The 21,985-nt window shown below is 42.8% G+C and overlaps 1 non-coding gene across 1 annotated transcript; it reads left to right on the plus strand.

The window, feature by feature from the left end:
* The first annotated feature begins 17,539 nt into the window (after positions 1–17,539).
* On the plus strand, positions 17,540–17,648 carry LOC113906107. The gene has a single exon (XR_003514796.1). It is a non-coding gene; the product is annotated as a U6 spliceosomal RNA (small nuclear RNA).
* Positions 17,649–21,985: the final 4,337 nt, after the last annotated feature.

Raw genomic sequence — 21,985 nt, forward strand, 5'->3', positions numbered from 1 at the left:
TCTTTGAGGATCTGAAGAGTTATTAGATAGAAATCAGTGACCACTGCCCCTCTCTGCTCAGAGCACAGGCCCAAAGGAAATGAGTTAACATCCCACAGAAGCAGATGCTCAGGTTAAGGTAAAAAGAAGACAGTCTCCAGTCCAGGTAGAGATGGACCGTAACAGGAACTGAGGGGACCATCGGGCAGAGCCTCGTGGCACCTGGTGGACCAGCCTCCTGAACTCACGCAGATGCCTCTGTTCAGATGGGGCTCCAGTGAGGGGGGCAGCCAGGCTCACCCCTTCTGGGATGACAGGGGTCTTTCCCAGTGGGTGTGGTGACTGCCCCCTCATCCCCTTTCCCAACCCCCATCCCACCTCCTATTCCCAGAATAAAATCCCCAGGAACTATATGGAGAAAAGGTGGCCATTCTATTGGGGGTGGGATGGTGGTGACCCATGCAGGTATCTCTCTTTTCTATTAATAAAAAGCAGAGCCCAATGTGTGGCAAAAACCACTACAATACTGTAAAGTAATTAGCCTCCAATTAAAATAAATAAATTAATTTTTTTTTAAAAAGCAGAGCCCAGAGGTGCAAGAGCACCCGTACTCCTTCTCTCAGGTAAGAACTTTCTGTGTCTGAGGAAACAACCAGTCTGTTCTGGAATATACGATGGCAAAATCAGTCAGCTCCGGGGAACTGTGAGCCTGTGGCTCATTCTCTAGCTGACATTATGGAGCACCGGGTGGCAGCTTCATGAACAAGAGCAGTTACACTGGGCGGAGGAAATCAAAGAGAGCCCGGATTCTAGTCCAGATCAGTGTTGTATCTTCTCACAAATGGAGGATGTTGGCAGTGAAGAGCTGGCTCTCGTGTCTTTCTCAGAGCTGTAGTCACCCAGATTCCCTATTATTTAGCACTTACTGCCAGACCAAGCACTCACACACATAGAGTATCTCATTTAACCTCCATGTGATCCCACTGCGGTCACTGTTATTAACTCCCTGGCAACATAATAGTATCAATCTCAAAGGACTATTGCAAGTAAAACAACTTAACATAGTAAAGCACACCTGACTCCTAGCAAGAGCCCTGTAAGTATGAGTCATTATCATTCCTGCTGCTGCCACTGTTACCTTCTGGCCGTTAAGGAGACTTGATGGTCTGTCCACGTTCACACAGCTTGTAAGGCAAACTCAGGTCCCTCTGACACCAAAGTCCAAGACTTTCTGTCTACTCTTCACACATGGAGTCAAAACACATAGCAGCCGAAAGCCCTGGGGCTTAGAAACACAGACCTAAGCTCGAATTCCAGCTCTGCCAGTAACTATCTGGGCACTGGTCAGACTGGACACTGACCGCAAACATTCTAGGCCCAGGAGGGAACCTTCACAGTCAAACTGCTTCCAGTATGATTTTCTGGTTGTTCTGTGCATGCGTTATTATCTTCGCCTACCACTCCCAGCGAAGCTTTTAAAGAACTTGTCATAAGAGATGATATTTTAAACATTTATCTCAAAAAGTAACAATTAGTCACAATGACTGATGGATTGGTTAATGAGCTGAGAGAACTAGCTGGAGGGAGGTTTTGTGACTCATCCCTTCCACTCACCCACTACCCCTGACATGGAGCAGGAGAGTCTGTGACGGAGGAAGACAAGACTGAGACTCCTGAGCACTCGTGTGCTCAGAGTCAGGCCCATTGCCCATTAATCATCCTGATTAAACCTCACAACACCCTTGAGAGGGAGCTGTTGCAGGTAGAAGGGAGAAGGTGGAGCTCTGACACTCCCAGAGAGGCGTTCTTAGGGGACATAGATCACCCTGGCAGTTTCACCATGCTTCATGCCCAGGCATCCTTGGTCTTGCAGGCCCAGAAGACTCACCAGGTCAGAACAAAGAGTAGGTCCATTTCTCAGGGACAGGCTCACAGGAACCAAGTTCAAGAGCAGATACTACCGTGGCCTTGGCGTTGAGAAATGCCCCCATCACAAGGACCTGAACAGTGCATTCTCTCACTGTGGATATCAGAAGTCAAATTAGTTACAGCTACCTAGAGAGTGTGGAATCAGAAGAAGGTGACCACTTGGAGGAATCCATGGTGGTGCTCAGGGGACTCTAATTCCAGTTTGTCTCCTGAATCTCAGCTCAAGAGTCACCTTCTATGAGAAGCCTCCCTGGACTGAACCCAGGATCTCTGTCCCTGCTCCCAGAACAGAGTCCCACCATGGCACAGACTGCACTGCCCCACATCTTCACAGTCACACTGAACAGCTGCCTGCCCTGCTAAATGTGTGCTCCTGTGAGGTATGGAGGGTGCCTTACTCCTATGGAGTCTCCTTCACCTGCCATACACAGGGGGTCAGGAAAGACTTACCCAAGGAGTAAAAAGTACACATCTTTGGGCCAGGACTCCCTCCCTGCTGAGCAGGGCCCGCATGAATCTGCCAGCCTCCAGTTCTTTCTTTTCCAGGCTGCATGTTGGGGTCAGCCTTCTGTTTGTTCTCCAAACCAGATATAAACTGCTGTGAGTTTGGGTCCTACTAGCAAAATTATAATCACATACCAGTCTCATCTTTCCAAGATTACATGCAACTACCTCACCTGAAGGTTTGTGTAGCCCTGGTCACACAGTCAGTCTCTCGGAGTCTCCTGGATCCCTCCACCTGTGCTTGTGCTGTATGTGCTGAGTTTAGTGTTTTACTCTTAGAGGGCAAGCTAAGTGTCTACCGATAAGGATGTGGCTAGATAAACCGTACCTCCTAACAATGGAATATTGTGCAGCCAACACAATGCTGTTTACAAAGCAGTTTTAATAAACCAGAGGAATGCTGAGTCTATGATATCATGGGGGAAAGAAGTATGTGCATGCATCATGTGATTTTAGCCATGTGAACAAAGGGCAAAGATAAAACACTGGAAAAGATATATTAAACTGTTTTAACAGCAGTGGCCACTGTACAGTTACTTCTGTAGTGAAGTGAAAGTGAAGTCACTCAGTCGTGTCCGACTCTCAGCGACCCCATGGACTGCAGCCTACCAGGCTCCTCCATCCATGGGATTTTCCAGGCAAGAGTACTGGAGTGGGGTGCCATTGTGTAGGGTGGGCTAATTGGTGATTTCCCCCTTTTTTCTTTATGCTTATCTGTACTTCCCAATGAGGAGGCAATGGCACCCCACTCCAGTACACTTGCCTGGAAAATCCCATGGATGGAGGAGCCTGGTGGGCTGCAATTCATGGGATAGCTAAGAGTCGGGCATGACTGAGCGACTTCACTTTCACTTTTCACTTTTCACTTTCATGCGTCGGAGAAAGAAATGGCAACCCACTCCAGTGTTCTTGCCTGGAGAATCCCAGGGACGGGGAAGCCTGGTGGGCTGCCGTCTCCCGGATCGCACAGAGTCGGACACGACTGAAGTGACTTAGCAGCAGCAGCAGCAGTACTTCCCAAGCTATATATAATATGTAGGTTGCTTTTATAGTTAAGTAAAAAGTTATAGTTAACTTTAAGAGAAAAATTCATAAGGAGAACATTTCTCTAAAAATATACTACTACTCAATTATGCATTCTTTAATTGATTTTTTTTACAGGTCATAGAGAAAGTGGGTTTTTAAGTCTCCTCCCTCCCACATCCCAGGCAGAAGAGATGGCCCAGTGTATCTTGAACTGGAGTCTAACCCACCCTGTCTGGGTACTTCTCCCTTCCCCACGACTCTCTTCTACCCCAGACGCTCTCCCAGGATACACCGGGTTAACACACACTGCCTCCCTGCACTGTGGGACTATGTTGACCCCTGGGGACCTGTAAAGAGGAGGAAATTCATATGCTGCTGCCACTGAAGGACTAGGTAGCTTCTGTCATGACTTCAAGCTCTTTCCAATAAGTATACGGTGCTTTAATCAAATCTTTCCTATGTAATGTTTTAAAAACTTGGCCCCATTTTAAGCTGAGAGTTACATAACATAAAGTTAACCGTTTGAACGTGAACAAATTCGTGGCATTTAGTACATGCGTGATGTTGTGTAACCATCACCTCCATCTAATTGCAAAACATTTTCATCACCCCAACGGGAAGCCCCAGGCCCATAAAGCAGTTGCTCCCCATCCTCACTCCTCCCAGTCCCAAGCAACCACCAATCTACACATGTCTCTATGGATTTACTGCTTCTAGCTATTTCATACAAATGGAGTCATACAATATGTGACCTTTGGGGTCTGACTTCTTATACTTGGTATAAGCACATTTTCAAGGTTCTTCCACATTGCAGCATGTATCAATACTTCATTCTTTTGCTATTATGAATAGGCCTTCCGTGAACATATGTGAACAAGTATTGGACTTCTAAATAATATTAATGAAATTATATTTTAGAGTAAATATTTATATTCACCATCTCAAGGCTTCCATCTGGGGCTCCCCGCATTCAGGAGCAAATCTCTCTGTGCTCCAAACCACAACGAAGTCCTAGCAAGTTAGGAAGATGAAAGAGTTCAGAAACAGTCAGCCAGGACAGGCCTCAGGTTGTAGGGGAATTCCAGAAGCAAATTAGTGGGAGAAAGGGAGGACATGACAGAAAAGGAGTAATTACATCTGCACATCCCTGGGAGTATCACTTAATTAAGCAAAATGATGTCAGTAGAATAAGGCACATCCTACCTTCTCATGCTATGCATTATTTATGCCTGAGAGTTGGATCTATTTGCATCTCTCTAGCATCTCATTCGGGCTTCCCTGATGGCTCAGATGATAAAGAATCTGCCTGCAATGCAGGAGACTTGGGTTTGATCCCTGGGTTGGTAAGATCTCCTGGAGGAGGAAATGGCAACCCATTTCAGTTTCCTTTCCTGGAGAAGCCCACAGACAGAGGAGTCTGATGGGCTACAGTCCATAAGGTTGCAAAGAGTCAGACTTGATTGAGTGGCTAACACACACACACACACACACACACACAACATCTCATGGTGCAGCTCTGACCAAGCCCCCAGACATATTCAGGCACTTAGCACTACACTGCTCAACTGACCACTGACTCCCAGATGTCTAGGACTCATCAAATAGCTTCTCCAATCCCAGAAAATGAATGTGTCCAAGCAAAAGTGTGAACAGGACATCATCCCAAATCCAGTGATCCATCCCCACTGGCAACAGTGGGCAGTCAGTACAAATTATGGAAAATAGCTCAGAGGGACTATGAACTAAGCTAGTGGAGGTGATGGAATTCCGGCTGAGCTATTTCAAATCCTAAAAGATGATGCTATTAAAGTGATGCACTCAATATGCCAGCAAATTTGGAAAACCCTGCAGTGACCACAGGACTGGTAAAGGTCAGTTTTTATTCCAGTCCCAAAGAAGGACAGTGCCAAAGAATGTTCAAACTACCACACAATTGCACTCATTTCACATACTAATAAAGTAATGCTCAAAATTCTCCAAACTAGGCTTCAAATAGGACATGAACCGTGAACTTCCAGATGTTCAAGCTGGGTTTAGAAAAGGCAGAGAAGCAGAGATCAAAATGCCAACATCAACTGGATCATTGAAAAAGAAAGAGAGTTCCAGGAAAACATCTATTTCTGCTTTGTTGACTACACTAAAGCCTCTGACTGTGTAGATTACAACAAACTGTGGAAAATTCTTAAAGAGATGAGAATACCAAACCACCTGACCTGCCTCTTGAGAAACCTGTATGCAGGTCAAGAAGCAACAGTTAGAACCAGACATGGAACAATGGACTGGCTCCAGTTTGGGAAAGGAGTATGTCAAGGCTGTATATTGTTACCCTGCTTATTTAACTTATATGCAGAGTACATCATGTGATATGCCAGGCTGGATGAAGCAAAAGCTGGAATCAAGATTGCTGTGAGAAATATCAGTAACCTCAGATACACAGATGACACCACCCTAATGGAAGAAAGTGAAGAGGAACTAAAGAGCTTCTTCATGAAAGTGAAAGAGGAGAGTGAAAAAGTTGGCTTAAAACTCAACATTCAAAAAATGAAGATCATGGCATCGGGTCCCATCACTTCATGGCAAATAGAAAGGGAAATAATGGACACAGTGACAGACTTTATTTTCTTGGGCTCAAAAATCACTGCAGATGGTGACTGCAGCCATGAAATTAAAAGCCACTTGCTCCTTGGAAGAAAAGCTATGACCAGCCTAGACAACATATTAAAAAGCCGAGACATTACTTTGCCTACTAGTCAAAGCTATGATTTTTCTAGTAGTCATGTATGGATGTGAGAGTTGGACCATAAAGAAAGCTGAGCACAGAAGAACTGATGCTTTTGAATTGTGGTGTTGAAAAAGACTCTTGAGAGTACCTTGGAGATCTCTCCAGTTTCCTGAATATTCTTTGGAAGGACAGATGTTGAAGGTGGAACTCCAATACTTTGACCACCTGATGCAAAGAACTGACTCTTGGAAAAGACCCTGATGCTGGGAAACATCTGAACTCTAAGCTGATAGGACCCTGTCAGGGAAGTTGGCCAAAATGAAAGCTGTGAGGTCAGGGTTTTATAATATGCTGGTTATTGTCAGAGTGTTGAAATATTATAATACATGTGTGATGCTATCATGGGAGGTACAGTGGGGCGATCAGGTTGCCATATTACAATCTTAGCTTTACAGCATGGTGGTATGCTGTGCAGCTCCCCATCATAACCTCACATTGTGGGCTTGTGTTGGTGCCAAGTCCATTCTGTAGTGTGATGTGCAGTGTGTCACAGTGTTGCAATGGCAGCTTGCCAGGATGTCACAGGCCATGGTGACTTCTGCTGTGTTCTGGCTTTGTGATCTTATAAGAAGTGGGGATGAGATGTGTCTGAAACTGCCTTTCTCACTAGAGGGATTCCCAACTGGTTTGAGGTACAAGAAATCTTTTCATCTCAGTGCCCGAGACACTGTTTGCTACCTTGCTCTGGTCCATTTCCTCCCAGAATCCCAGAGGAGGCTCCAAACACGCCACACATGTTTCTCCTGAAGTGTAAGAGCACGTGGTGATGGTTACCCCAGAGGCTGAAGAGCTGTGACCTGGGCTTCACCTCAGGTGTCCTCCAGGTGCTTCCTGAAGCTTGCCACGTGAGAGGCAGCTGTCAGTCTGCGGTGGAGGATGCAGGCTGGGAGCAGAGGCACAGAGAAGTAACGCTTGCCTGGCAAGAGCAAGAAGTGGCTCCACACTCACCGATGGCAGCAGTCAAGAGTCCAGTTTCTGCCCTTGTGCATGGGGCCCATGGCCCACCCGCCACTACTGCAAAGAGACACCCACCCTCTAGGTGGACATTTCCCAAAATACCCATGTCCTCCCCACATTTTGTCAAGAAAAGCATAAAACCGTGTTGTTGTCTTTCAGTTGCTAAGTCAAGTTTAGCTCTTCTGTGACTCCATGGATGGTAGCCCACCAGGCTCCTCTGTCCATGGAATTTTCCAGGCAAGTACACTGGAGTGGGTTGCCATTTCCTCCTCCAGGGGATCTTCCCAACCCAGGGATCGAACGCGGGTTTTTTGCATTGCAGGCAGACTCTTTACCATCTGAGTCACCAGGAAAGCCCCTATGAAACCATATGAAAGTGTAGTTCAGAGCTTAAAACATTTCTGTTCCAGCTCCAGAAAAGAAGACATTGGCTCACTTCCCTCAGCCTCACTTCTCCAGGCCACAGATGCTGGGAGAGTCCAGGTGAGACAAGATAGCTGATGCCCCCCACTCACAGTAGTCACGTTCTGTAAAACTGTTGTGGACACAGAGCCAGTGCTGATAGGGGAAATCAGGGTTGGGCTCCTGTGAGCCTCTGGTCACAACATTTTCACCAACTGATCAATACATAACCTTGTTTTCTGTATGTATCTGTGTAAAGACACTTTAATGTTTATCGTTGATTCGTTAACATTGAATCACAGCCAAAGCAATATAACTCATGCCTGAATGAAGCTTATCTAATGTACTTGTTTTCTATGAAAGGATCATCACAGCTTTCTTGTGCTTAGGAACAGTCGACAGCACTTCAGCACTAGGCTTGAGGGTGCATTTTAGACAGTGAAGTTGCCAACAAAAATGCAAAAGAAAATGTAGTACTCAAAAGATCACAAAAAGAACACTTGTCTACAGTCTGAAAGGTGAAACAAGAAGGCAGAGCATCACCTATTCAGCCTCAGCCAGGAATATGCCCATTGGAGATGTAAACTTTTTACTGTTCTGCACGTGGTTCACAGATGACCATGAAAGCATCATGGGTATTGATGTTGGAATCACAAATTTTAGCCAGTAAAGTCAAATTTGCAAAAACAGAACCTGCAAATAGTGAGGATGGACTGTAATTAGAAGGAACATATCTAGAGATTTATAGGGCACAAGGAATCATCCTAAAGTGCTTTACATATATTAACTCATTTAATCCCACCAGCAACAAAATGAAGCAGCTATTACTATTGTCCCCATTTCCACAGCTCAGCCAACAGAGACAAAGAAAAAAGAAGTAAAGTAACTTGGTAAATGTCCCATAGCCAAGAGTTGACAAAGACAGGATATGAACCCAGATATCTTCCTCTAGAAACCCCCACGCTTAATCCATATTGCCTCTGGGTAGCATTCTCCATCAGTGGCCTTGGTTTCTCCAGAGAACCACTTGGAAGCCAAAGACTGGAACCCCCTGCCTTACTAGCAGAGCAAATATGGCTCCTACTTTCTCACCCAGATCAGCTGAAGCCTTCCAGATGCTTCCACTTGCCTGACCTCCTGTCTGTCATTTGGTGACTTCCACCAAAGCTGGCCTTGCCATTGACACATTCACCTTGGTTGTCTTGCCTGATTGAAGAGGAGCCTCTCTTTCTGCCACTGGACTATTGAGTTGACACTTTCTTCAAAGTTTTCCTTTTTTTGGTGGGGTGGTGGGGGAGGGTGGAACAGACAGTGCTACATTATATCCTCAGGACATTAAATGCCCTGAGGATATAATTTAATGACATCCTCAAGTCATTAAATCTAGCCATGTGATGCCCTCCCCATAACTCAACAAGAGTTTAGGTACCCATTGAGAGTTATTTCCTAAAAGAGAGTAATCCCCTGACCTTCTGAGTTCCATTCCCCACTGGTGTATGTACACAAATAGGTGGGAGGTGGTATGGCAGAGTGTCTACAGTGCTTTTGAAGTTTGGGAGATTCATGTGACTGTGGAAAAGTCACAAACCTCTCTATGTCTCATTTCAATACGGTCAAGTAGAGGTGATACTATCTGCCTAGTGACAAAAGCGATAAAGTAGGGGAGCTAATAGTACCTGGATTATCAGGTGGCTGAGACACTTAATTGAGAAAATTCATGTTAAAAGCCTTCACACAACACCTGGCACCAAGAAGAACTCAACAAGAAGCTTCTTATTTTTCTTCTCACTTTTTTCCACATGTATTAATTTTAGTGTTCTGGACTTGCTACCATCAAGTCTAAAGGAGTTCTGCAGTTTTTCACAAGAGTTGTAACATTTCAAAAATCAAATAGAACCCTTGGTGATTTGTACATATTGCCTAAGCTCCCAGGTGGGCATACAATTGGATATCTTTACCCCACCCCCTCCACCACAAAATTTCCAGAGACAGTAAGGGATTTCTAGGAAGGTAATGACAATGGTATTATAATTTTTTAATCTTTTTGAATCACTCTACACAACAGACAGAGCCTAAGCAAATTCAAAGTTCTGCAGACAACACAGCAAAACAAAGATATACACCAGCCTCAAAATGTGAACTGTTGCAGGAAAACTACACACAACACCAAGACCATATGGCATCAGTGAGTGTGCAGTGGGAAGCAAAGGAGAGACAAAGGGGAACCTGAAAGTCGGAGAAGCCAAAATTGTCAACAGATACTCCCAAGGGAAGGGGAACACACTCTAGGGGAAACAGCCATAACAGCAGGTGCCTTACAGGCTTCAGGTTATGAGCTTGAGATCGGAGAACACTAGAGCAGTCTGGGTTCTATGAACTCTTAGAATAACAAGTGCTCCTTTCCAAGACAATGGCCAACACTGAGTAGAAATTACTGGAAGTAGAATCTAATTTGTCTAGGACAATGTATTAAGGAAAAAGGAAAGCAAAGTTCCTTTTAAATCTGGAGGACTGTAACTGAGCCAACAGGTGCTGGAATATATAAGGTCACATATTTGAATACTTGGAAATAACAACAGCATAATGAACTTAACAGCTGTGAAGCTAGGGAAAGGATCCTGGACCACTCTCTCCTCCAAAGTGAATAGGAGAACTCATGCTCTTTAAGCATGGATAACAAAAAAGGATTGTGTTTGAATCCCACACAAATTTATTTTAAGATAAAAAGAGAAGAGTGAGCAAAATAATGTCCCCACAGACAATAAAGTATGCCAGAAATAAAGACTAAAAATGTAGAAAAGAAAACAAAGAAAACCCCAGGCACAGATGGCTGCCCTGGTAAATTCTGTCAAAACATTTAAAAGAAATAATGCCAATCTTACAAAACGCTTTTAGAGAAACAGAGGAGGGCGGAACTCTTCCAAACTAATTTTATGAGATCAGAATAATTTTGGTACCAAAACCTTAGGAAGACACTAGGCATTACAGATCAATATCTCCTACGAATACAAAACACTTGAAAATATTGCAACAAAGATACAACAGTACGTAAGAAGGATAAAACTTCATGACCAACCAGTGTTTATCTCAGGAATGCAAGGTTGGCTTAACTTTTAAAAAGCAATCAATGTAACACACAAAAAAAGGAGGAAAAAATTTATATGATCATTTTAGTAAATACATAAAAATCCTTTCACAGAATTCAATACGTGTTTGTGACTAAAGGACGAAAGACTTTCCTCAGCTAAATTGGAAAAGAACAGGAATTCCTCAGTCTTTGTGTATCGGTCCTCCAAGAAGTGGACGTCAAGATAGGATTAGACATGCAAGAGATTTATTAGAGGAGATGCTTGTGAGAGGAAGTGAAAAGGCCTGGAAGAGGATGAGAGACTTGTCAGATCATGATATGAATCTGAGCTCAGGTGAAGAAGAAAGGAAGAAGGCAAATAGTGCATAAGCATCTGAAACTCCAGGGCAGCTTTTAGAGACTTGGCCAAAGCCGTCTTGGAATCTTCAAGTTACCATCTCCCACCAGAAGAACCCCACATCTCCTAGGCACTGAGGGGGAGAAGACTTTGGGAAATGTGGCATCTGCACAAAATGATGGGTTTCAGAATGCAGCTGCTGGACCTGTCAATCTTTAACCTAGGACTCTGAAAGGTACACTTTCATAGCCACTGAGGATGTTATAACTTTCCTCCCAAGGAGAAAGCGTCTTTTAATTTCATGGCTGCAGTCACCATCTGCAGTGATTTTGGAGCCCCCAAAAATAAAGTCTGACACTGTTTCCACTGTTTCCCCAAAGTTCTGACCAACCTAGATAGCATATTCAAAAGCAGAGACATTACTTTGCCAACAAAGGTCCGTCTAGTCAAGGCTATGGTTTTTCCTGTGGGCATGTATAGATGTGAGAGTTGGACTGTGAAGAGAACTGAGCACCGAAGAGTTGATGCTTTTGAACCTGCAGTGTTGGAGAAGACTCTTGAGAGTCCCTTGGACTGCAAGGAGATCCAACCAGTCCATTCTGAAGGAGATCAGCCCTGGGATTTCTTTGGAAGGACTGATGCTAAAGCTGAAACTCCAGTACTTTGGCCACCTCATGTGAAGAGTTGACTCATTGGAAAAGACTCTGATGCTGGGAGGGATTGGGGGCAGGAGGAAAAGGGGACGACAGAGGATGAGATGGCTGGATGGCATCACCGACTCGATGGACGTGAGTCTGGGTGAACTCCAGGAGTTGGTGATGGACAGGGAGGCCTGGCGTGCTGCAATTCATGGGGTTGCAAAGAGTCGGACACAACTGAGCGACTGAACTGAACTGAACTGAGGATGTTATAGGATAACTATGAGAAATCTAAAACTGACCTATACTTATTGGCAAACATGGAACACTTTTCCTATAAGATCAGGAAAAAGTCAGCGATGTCTACTGTAATAAGGGAATTCAACAACATTTCAGAATGTGTGGTCAATATATGAACTAACTGCATTTCTATACACTAATCACAAACTGTTAAAAAAAATTGAAATACCACTTATCATAGCACCCCAAAACCAGACAATATTTAGAGGTAAATTTAACAAAATATGTGCAAGCCCTTTACACCGAAAACTACAAAATATCTCTAGGAAATTAAAGAAGACTAAGATATATGGAGAGAGAAAATATGCTCTTGGATTGGAAGGCTCAGTATTGTTAAGATATCAATGATCTCAAGATTGATATATAGATATGGTACAATCCTCTTATGAGCTGAATTGTGTCCCATTCAAAATCCATATGTTGAAGCCCTATTCACCTCAGAAGGTGACAATAAAGACAGAGCCTTCAGAGAGGTGATTAGATTAAATAAGGCCTCAGTGTGAGCCCTAATCCAATCTGACTGATGTACTAATACAAAGGGGAAATGTGGACACATAAAGCGATACCAGGCTTGTGCTTCCGCAAAAGAAAGGCTGTATGAAGACACAGTATGAAGATGGCCATCTGCAATCCAAGGAGACAGTAAACCTGCTGAAGCTCTGGTCTTGGGTTTTTGGCCTGCAGAACAGTGAGAATATAAATTTCTATAGTTTAAGCCACCCAGTCTGTGGTATTCTGTTATGGCAGCCCTATCTAACACAAATCCCCACCACAAAAATCTTAGAAAGCTTTCCTATAGGAATTGACAGACTGATTCTAAAATGGAAATGCAAATGGTATAGAATAACCACAACAGTCTTATTAAGTTTATTTTTTTAAGTCACAGGACTTTCATTGCCTGGTTTGAAAATATTTAAGGTAATCAAGATGGTGTAGTACTGGTGTTAGGATACAGATCAATGAAACAGACTGGAGAAAACAGAAATAGACCCACAAATAGATAGACAATTGATCTTCAGCAAAGACACTAAGCCAGTTCATTGGGGAAAGAAAAGCCCTTGCAAGGAATAAAACAACTGGATATGTTTGCTAAAAACAAACACCTCCACCACATACAATAATTCATTCAAAATGGAAAATAGACTTAAACGTAAATACTAAAGCAACAAAACTGGAAGACAACATAGGAGAATATTCTTATGACCTTGGGACAAGGAAAATTTTTCCAGAGAGGACATAAAATGCATTATATATAAAAGAAAAAATAAATAAGTCTTCACCAGAACTAATAACATCTACTCATCAAAAGATAGAATTAAGGAAAAGAAAAAGTAAGTCACAGACTGAGAGAAAGTATTTGCAAAGCATATATCTGACAAACTGTCTCAAAAATATATAAAGGTTACATATAAATCAAACATAAAAAGACTAAGAACTCAATAAAAAGGGAAAATGCTTTTAAAATTACTTCACAAAAGAAGATATATAAATGGCTAATAAGCACATGGAAAGACCCTCAACATTAGTCTTCAAAGAAATTAAAATTAAAACCATAATGAGATGTCACCCCACATCCACTAGAATGGCTAAATTTTAAAAGATTGATAATACTGTCTAAGAGGATTCAGAGCACCTGGAACATTCATATGTTGGTGGATGGTTAATGGTGCAACCCTTTGGAAAAATAATTGCCTGTTTCCTTTATTAAAAAAGTTTTCGCTTTTTCATTTTTTCCCTTGAGGTATAATAGGCATAACATTATATTAGTTTCTAGTGTACAACATAAAGACTTGGTATTTGTGTGTATTGCTAAGTGATCACCACAATAAATCTGGCTAACATCTGTCACCTTGGCTGTAATTTTTTTTCTTATGATGAGAACTTTTAAGGTGTGCTTTCTTAGCAACTTGCAAATAAACAATACAGTGCTATTAACTATGGGCACCATGCAAATATCTTTTGATTCATGTTTTCATTCCCTTAGGCTAAATACTCAGAAACAAAATGGTGTTTTTTATACAGTTTAGCACGCACTTACCCTATGAGCCAACTACTCGACTTCTAGGTATTCATCCAAGAAAAGTGAAACCAAGTGTCCACAAAAAGACTCGAACAAAAAATATTTATAGTAGCTTTTCTTTATAGCCCCAAGCTGCTCAAACCAAAATCACCAACAAACGGATACAAAAACTATGGTAAAACTAACAGGGAATGCTACTCAGAAACTTTTAAACAATGCATTATGAGTATACTCAAGAACATGTATGAGGCTCAAAAATATATTAAGAACAAAAAGTCAGGCACAAAACAGGACAAACTGTATAATCCCATTTGTGTGATGGTTGAGAACTTGCAAAACTAAACAATAGAGAGAAATATTAGAACACTCACCTCTGGGAGAGGGTAGGAAGTTATCTGGAAAGGAGGAATGGATAAAGAAGATGTGGTATGTGTATACAATAGAATATTAAGCAGTCATTGAAAAGAATGAAATAATGTCATAGGCAGCAACACAGATGAACCTAGAGATTATCATACTCATTCAGAGAGAGAAAGACAAATACCAGATGATATCACTTACATGTGGAATTGAAAATATGATACAGATGAACTTATTTACAAAACAGAAGCAGATATAAAGAACAGATTTGTGGTTGGGAAGGGGGAGGGGTGGGGGAGGGAGGGAGTGACAGTTTGAGGTTGGTAGGTGCGAACTATTACATATAGAATGGATGACAACAAGGTCCTACTGCATAGCACAGGGAGCCATATTCAATATTCTGTAATAAACCATGATGGAAAAGAGAAAAAAGATATGAGTTAGAAACAGAAAACATAGGACTAATACATACATTCAAAAGTTAATTATTTGAAAAAAGGACACAATAAAAGAGCCCATTAGTTAACATAATTGTGAGGGAAAAAGCAGGGGTAAAGGGGTGTACCATATACATAAAATAAAAAGGAGGAAATAACCATCAAAACTGCATACTTTTTTAATTATAAGAATCTACTTTGTACAGTTCTTTGCAAATAAATTTGGAATAATAAAGCAGATAATTTTCTAGACAAATACAACTTGTCAAAATCAACCTCAGTGGAGGCAGAAAGTCTAAATGTATAAAATACCACAGAGGAAATAGAAAAAGTATATAAAAAAAGAGCTTTCCCATGAAAATGTACCAGGTCCGGATTGTTTCTCAGGGAAATTCTTTTTCTAAAAGTTATTTTATGAAGTGAATATAACTTCAATCTGAAAAGATTGCATTAACAAAAGGAAACTATAGACAGCAGTCACTTCTAAATATCAATAAAAATATTAAATAATTAGTAAATAGAATCCAACAGCACATTAAAATATTCATGATGACCAAGAAAAGCGGATTCAATATTCTAAAATCCATCAGTATTACTCATCATATTACTAGAGCTAAGAATTATATATGCATACATCTAGATAATACAGGGCTTCCCAAGTGGTGCTACTACTGTCTTCTGAGCGGTAAAGAATCTGCCTGCCAATGTAGGAGACTCAGGCAGGAAACAAGTGTTCGAGCCCTGGCTCAGGAAGATCCCCTGGAGGAGGAAATGGCAACCCACTCCAGGATTCTCACCTGGAAAATTCCATGGACAGAGAAGCCTGGTGGGCTACAGTTCATGGAGGAGCAAAGAGCTGGCCACGACTTGCTTGACTGAGCACATGAGAGAGAAATAACCCAAAAGAACCCATAGAAAATTACTATAAGCACAAAAATTAGTAAAATAGGGTATAGAATCAATCTACAAAAATGAAGTTTTCATATATTCAAATAAGAATCATTTTATATTGGAAAAGAAAACCCCCTTTGTGAAAGCCAAAAAACATTAAATACCATACCATAAACTTAACAAGAAATGTCCAAATCCTCTATGAAGAAAAACTATAAAACCATGCAAAAATACACAAAAATAACCTCGCATAAATAGAAAGACATACTGTATTCTTGGATAGGAAGACTTAATATCAAAGATTTCAGGTCTCCCCAAAAGTGATTGACAAAATTTAATTTAATATAATTGTGAAATTTAATATAATCCAATAAAATATGACTAAATTTCTTTCTGGAGCTAGGTGAGTTTATTATAAAATTCACTGGAAAGAACAGATAAGCAAAAATAGTCAAGAGGGAAAATCCTGAAAATAATCTTTAAAAAAAAAAACAGTGAGAAAAAAAAGAGAGAAAGAGAAGTAAGAAAGGATAGCCTTGTCAGATTTTAAAACCTATTAGAATCTTTAATTAAAAGTGTGTGGTGGAGTGGGGGGACTTTTCCATTCATTGGAAAGTTCTTGATGCTGGGAAAGATTGAAGGCAGGAGGAGAAGGGGGTGACAGAGGATGAGACGGTTGGATGGCGTCATTGATGAGTGTGCGCAAAGCCCAGGGTATAGTAAAGGACAAGGAAGCCTGGCATCCATGCTGCAGTCCACGGGGCTGCCAAGAGTCAGACACAACTTAGCGACTCAACAACCACAAGGGACAAAGGAGCGAGGCAGGTGAGGCCAATGCGGCGCATCCCATCTGGAAAGTAGGACATGACCTCTTCCACAAACTAACTGCAAGGGAATAAAAAGAGGGCAGGGAAATCCATAAACGGAAGAGAAGAAAAGGAATATCAGCCCCTTGTAATGTGTGAATCGGATTTAGATCCTGATCTAACTGGAAAAATAAAAGACAGTTTGTGGAAATTTGAGCACTAACTGGATAGTTGATCATACTAAAAAGTTTCTAATGTTTTCCTTGTAATAGTGATGTTAAGATTGTTCTCTTTTTTAAGTTCTTTTCTTTTAGAAAGATGTATGCAAATATTTACAGGTGAAATGAAATGATCTGGGGCAATAGTTAATGTTTTAAATACTCTGGCAAGGAGAGTATATATGAAACTAAAGTGGCCATGAGTTTCCTTTGTGACTGGGTGACAGAAACATGAAGATTGCCTGTAGTATCATGCCCAATTTTGTAAACGTTTTTATACCAAAGATTTTTAAATGTAAGAAGCTCATAACATAGGTAATCGTTATTTTCAGTGAAGGTAGGCCATTTGAAAGGAGAGAACAGAGCAGGAAAATTCATTGCGTGCATGTAACTCACCCAAAATACATCTCTCTTGCTCCCTTTTACTGGGGCTGGATTACCTGTGAAACAAACGCTCCACGTAGAGTGTGGCATGCCAACAAAGCTCTCCATCTGCAGAGGCTGCCAAGCCTTGACACAGGACACTGGCAGACCAGGTATCTTTCCCAGGCTAAAACAGCCTTTTCTAAAAGTTGGTCTAAGGCATTCTTCCAATCCGCAGTCAGTTGGTGGGCATCCTGCTGGCATGTCCAGTAACATATCTCAGACACTCAGGTAGCTCAGTCGCCTCTTCTGCAAAGAAGTCTTCTCTGACCTGTCTTGTCTGACACTCTCTCTCCTCTAGATTTTAATAGGTACTTTTTCACCAAAAATTTCCTGTCTGTACTACCTATGTTGCTGCTGTTTCTTCAGGTCTATCAAATCACACACACTCACACACACACACACACACACACAGAGTAGTGTCTTGTAAGAATAGGCACCAGTGCTCACTTAGCAAGCAGCACAGAGACTAAAATTGGAACAGTACAGAGAGGATTAACATGACCCATATGCAATGATGACATGCAAATCATGAAGCATTCTCTATTTCAAAAAAATTTTAAAGAATAGGCACCATCTGCCTATCACCTCCTGTGTCAGGCATTACTCAGCCCTTTGCACTCAAACCTCACCAGGACCCTGAGAAAATTATTCCATTTTAAGATGAGGAAAATGGAGACAGAAATTTTAAGTAACTTAAGCAAAGCCACAGAGTTTATAAATGGCAGAGCTGGGATTTAAATCCAGGTCTATCTGCTTACAAAGAATGTTTATTTAACCACCGTGCTGAATTGCCTCCTTTAGCAGCAAGGTGGCTATTCAATCAGTGATTGCCAGGAGATACATGGATCTGGCTGAGAAATTCAAGCATGCCGTCCCCATGTCTCCCCTTTCATATCTTCATTATATCCCAATGCCAGGACATCCTCTCTGCTCCGTGTAATGATAGAGGGGCAGAAGGATACATTCCACTGGGCCTGGAGGAATATAAACACATCTGGAAGGAGGCCACTGCCGAGCAAACCAAACTCCTCCCTGAGTGTGGACAGGAGGGGGTGTCTATAAATAATCATAAGAGTGTGAGAGATTCTTTCCTCTGGGGCTCCCTTTGCAAAAGGTTGATGGTAATTGATGAGACTACAGAGACACGCCAGTCCTTCTTCTCTTAGAACCAGGTGTGGCTATTTACAGAAATGTCATTTTCCCAGCCCTCCCTCCCCATCTCTGCCAGAGGCCTAGAGATCAGCAAATATCAATTTACTGCTGCCCTGGGGCACATAGCAATGAGCCACCTGTATACACCACAGCCTATAAACCATGCTCAGGCTCCTGGTCTGGCTGAGAGCTGCTTCCTCTTTGGAAACTTGGTGAGAAAGACAGAGAGAGGTCACAGATCTCTCCTTCCCAGGAAGAGGGAGGTCAGGCAACCGCACTTGAACCCATATCACAAGCCACCAAATCAAGAAAATCTGGAGTTCCCACCCCGCCCAGCTCATAGCAGAAGAAATAAATGGACTGCTGGACCGGAAGTCAGAAGCGTGGATACAGACCAATCAATGTCTGAGTTCTAGCTCCTACATCTGTAAAATGGAGGCACGTCTTTGATCACATACCAGATACAAAGGTTTTTGGAAAGAATAAATTAAGTGATCCTGTTAAATAATTTGTACTGTGTGAGAGATCATCATTATCACAGTGCAGTCCTTTGAGTCACTGTTGCAAGTGCCTAAGACAGATCTCAGAAAATACCTTAAAACAGTACTACCAGTACTCTCACGGCCTTGCTGGCTAGTGACCAGCCCAAATTGCCATAAAAGACATGCAAACCAAACATATGAATAGAATCTAGAGAATAAACAACAATTTGCCTGTGTATAGACTAGATCTGAGGATTCTTTCATGTGGACTATCGAAGGACATTGTGTGGGATGGGAGGTTGAGTTTTGAAACCATCCAAATGGTAAACTTCATTTTAATAGTATCCCTTTCCATTTTAAAATAGAAAAATATGTCAGAGATAGAAACTCTGTAGGTCTTCCACTGTGCACTACAGCAAATTCAACAATCCCGTCTGCTGCACCAGGAAGCCATGGTATCACCAAGTTCACCAAGGATGGAATGGTGCCCAAGTCTGACTTATTGGAAGAAGATGCTCATCATGGAGCCCATGACTCCTAGGGGTAGAAGCCTGACCCCAGGATGGAAAATAGAGACTCTTAGGTCAACCAGTAGTCCTTATCACGGGCTTCCCTGGTAGCTCAGCGGTTAAAGCGTCTGCCTGCAATGCAGGGGACCTGGGTTCAATCCCTGGATTGGGAAGATCCCCTGGAGAAGGAAATGGCAACCCACTCCAGTATTCATGCCTGGAGAATCCCATGGACGGAAGAGCCTGCGGGCTACAGTCCACGGGGTCACAAAGAGTCGGACACGACTGTGTGACTTCACTCCACTTCACTTCACTTCAGTCCTGATCACTACAGTCAGGTTACTGAATGCTCTGTCCTTGGTGCTGGGCTAAAGAAGTAAAGCCATTTTAGTTGCTATTCCATCTGTGTTGCTCCTTCCTACTCCCTCCCTCCACACCATCTCAATATCTTAACTTCTCTCCATCACCAAGCCACTGACCAAGTTTAAACATCTTCTTTTTCCTGGACCAGGACAATAACTTCCTAACTGCTCTTATTCATCCGTCAAATATCCATTGAGTACTAGTCATGTGATAGGCACTGTTCTAGACCCTAGGGGAAAGTAATGAACTAAAGAACCAAGACAGCTGGCTCTCAGGGAGCCTTCTTATGAACTCCATCATCTAGTATCACAATTTTATAGCCCATCCTCCTTTAACCAACAGAGAAATCTTTCTGAATCACAGATCTCATCATGGCCCTCCCAGGCTGGCAACCCTTCCCTTGTTCCTGATGCCTAAGGTTGAATTTCAAGCTTCATGGCCCACAAGACCCTTCCAAACTTAGCCCCACCAAACCACGCAGCTTCATCTTCACCTTTTCTCTGCTCCAGCACCTCTTCTATGGTGAAAACAGCTTGCAACAAACAATAGCAAGCACCGTAGGTGTACTTGAACTTTGAGGGCAGAGAGTCAGCAGGTACGCCCAGCCGCCATCCTCCAGCATCCTGAAGAGAAGCATGTTTAGGCTGTAGCAAGACTTTGTATATGTGGGTCATCAGATGGCTCTGCCCCTTGTTGTTCTCTCTTTGTAAGGAGTAAATGTGAAAGTGGCTTTGCCTCAAGAAGAAGAGAAACAATAAGCATTTGGGGTTCAGGTACAGAGAAATTCGGGCTTCCCTGGTAGCTCCACTAGTAAAGAGTCTGCCTGCAATGCAAGAGACCCTGGTTAGATTCCTGGGTCAGAAAGTTCCCCTGGAGAATGGATAGGCTACCCACTTCCAGTATGCTTGGGCTTCCCTGGTGGCTCAGACGGTAAAGAATCCACCTGCAATGTGAGAGACCTGGGTTTGATCCCTGGGTTGGGAAGATCCCCTGGAGGAGGGCATGGCAACCCACTCCAATATTCTTGCCTGGAGAATCCTCATGGATAGAGGAGCCTGGTGGGCTACAGTCCATGGGGTTGCAAAGAGTCAGACACAACTGAGTGACTAAGCACAGCACAGCACACACTGACAGATGAAGGCTGAAGTGCCTGGTGTGTGGAGGACTGCTAGGAGATGCCAGCTGCCTAGCACCTAGAGACCCTGAGAGCCCCCATTCTATAAAAACTGAATTCAGGCACAGCTAACTGATCAAAGAAGGAGGTGAGTTTATTCAGGTCCCGGGGAATTTGCAGCCTCTTCTGGGATTTGAGAATCGTCCATCCTAGCTACCTCTAATGCCAGGGAGCCCAGAGAGAGTCCCTAATATCATTCATTTGTCAGTTCCACCCATCTCCAGCCACACTTCCAGCACAGCATATGGCCCCATCGGAAGCCCCATACACACCAACGTCTTCATTCCCCAAGCATGCCAAACTCTGATGCCTCCATGCCTTTACACACGTGCTTTCTGGCACCTATGGCACTCTGTCCCCTGTCAGTCTGGAGAATTCTTCCCACAGATGTCAAAAAGAGCATCTGACAAAAGAGGTGGTTTATGTCATCATTCAAAGCCTTAATTCTCTCCACTGAGACCCCTGAGATATATACATATATAGGTCCCCTGGTGGCTCAGATGGTAAACCATCTGTCTATCAATGTGGGAGACCTGGGTTCGATCCCTGGGTCAGGAAGATTCCCTGGAGAAGGAAATGGCAACCCGCTCCAGTACTCTTGCCTAGAAAATTCCATGGATGGAGGAGCCTGGTGCGGGCTACTGTCCATGGGGTTGCAAAGAGTCAGACATGACTGAGCGATTTCACTTCATATTTCACTTCATATATATAGATAGATAGATAGATATAGATATAGATAGATATATAGATAGATATACACACACTCAGTTGCTCGGTCATGGCTGACTCGTTGCAACCCCATGGACTGTAGCCTTCCAGGCTCCTCTGTCCATGGAATTTTCCAGGCAAGAACACTGGAGTAGGTTGCCACTTCCTTCTCCAGAGTGTATGTATACATACAGTGGTATATACATACCACTATTCCATACAGTGGTTAAATTTCTCCCCCAAGAGTCCTGCTGAATTTTGCCTCTTGCGATATATTTCTCTTCACAGAGTCTCCCCACTGAATTATGAGCTTCTCAAATGTAGGGACCATGCCTGCCATCCCTATATTCTGCCTGCCAAGGAGTAGGTAATCAGAGAATGTTTGTGGTAGATACTGGACTGCAGTAGACACACCAAGCCTTCTCCTGCTGTGAAAGCTTAGCACATGCTAATCCCTCAGCCTAGGAATGCTCTCCCCATCATGCCAAATGACTGGT

Source organism: Bos indicus x Bos taurus, chromosome 15 (genome assembly GCF_003369695.1).
Source record: "Bos indicus x Bos taurus breed Angus x Brahman F1 hybrid chromosome 15, Bos_hybrid_MaternalHap_v2.0, whole genome shotgun sequence".
Classification (NCBI taxonomy): domain Eukaryota; kingdom Metazoa; phylum Chordata; class Mammalia; order Artiodactyla; family Bovidae; genus Bos; species Bos indicus x Bos taurus.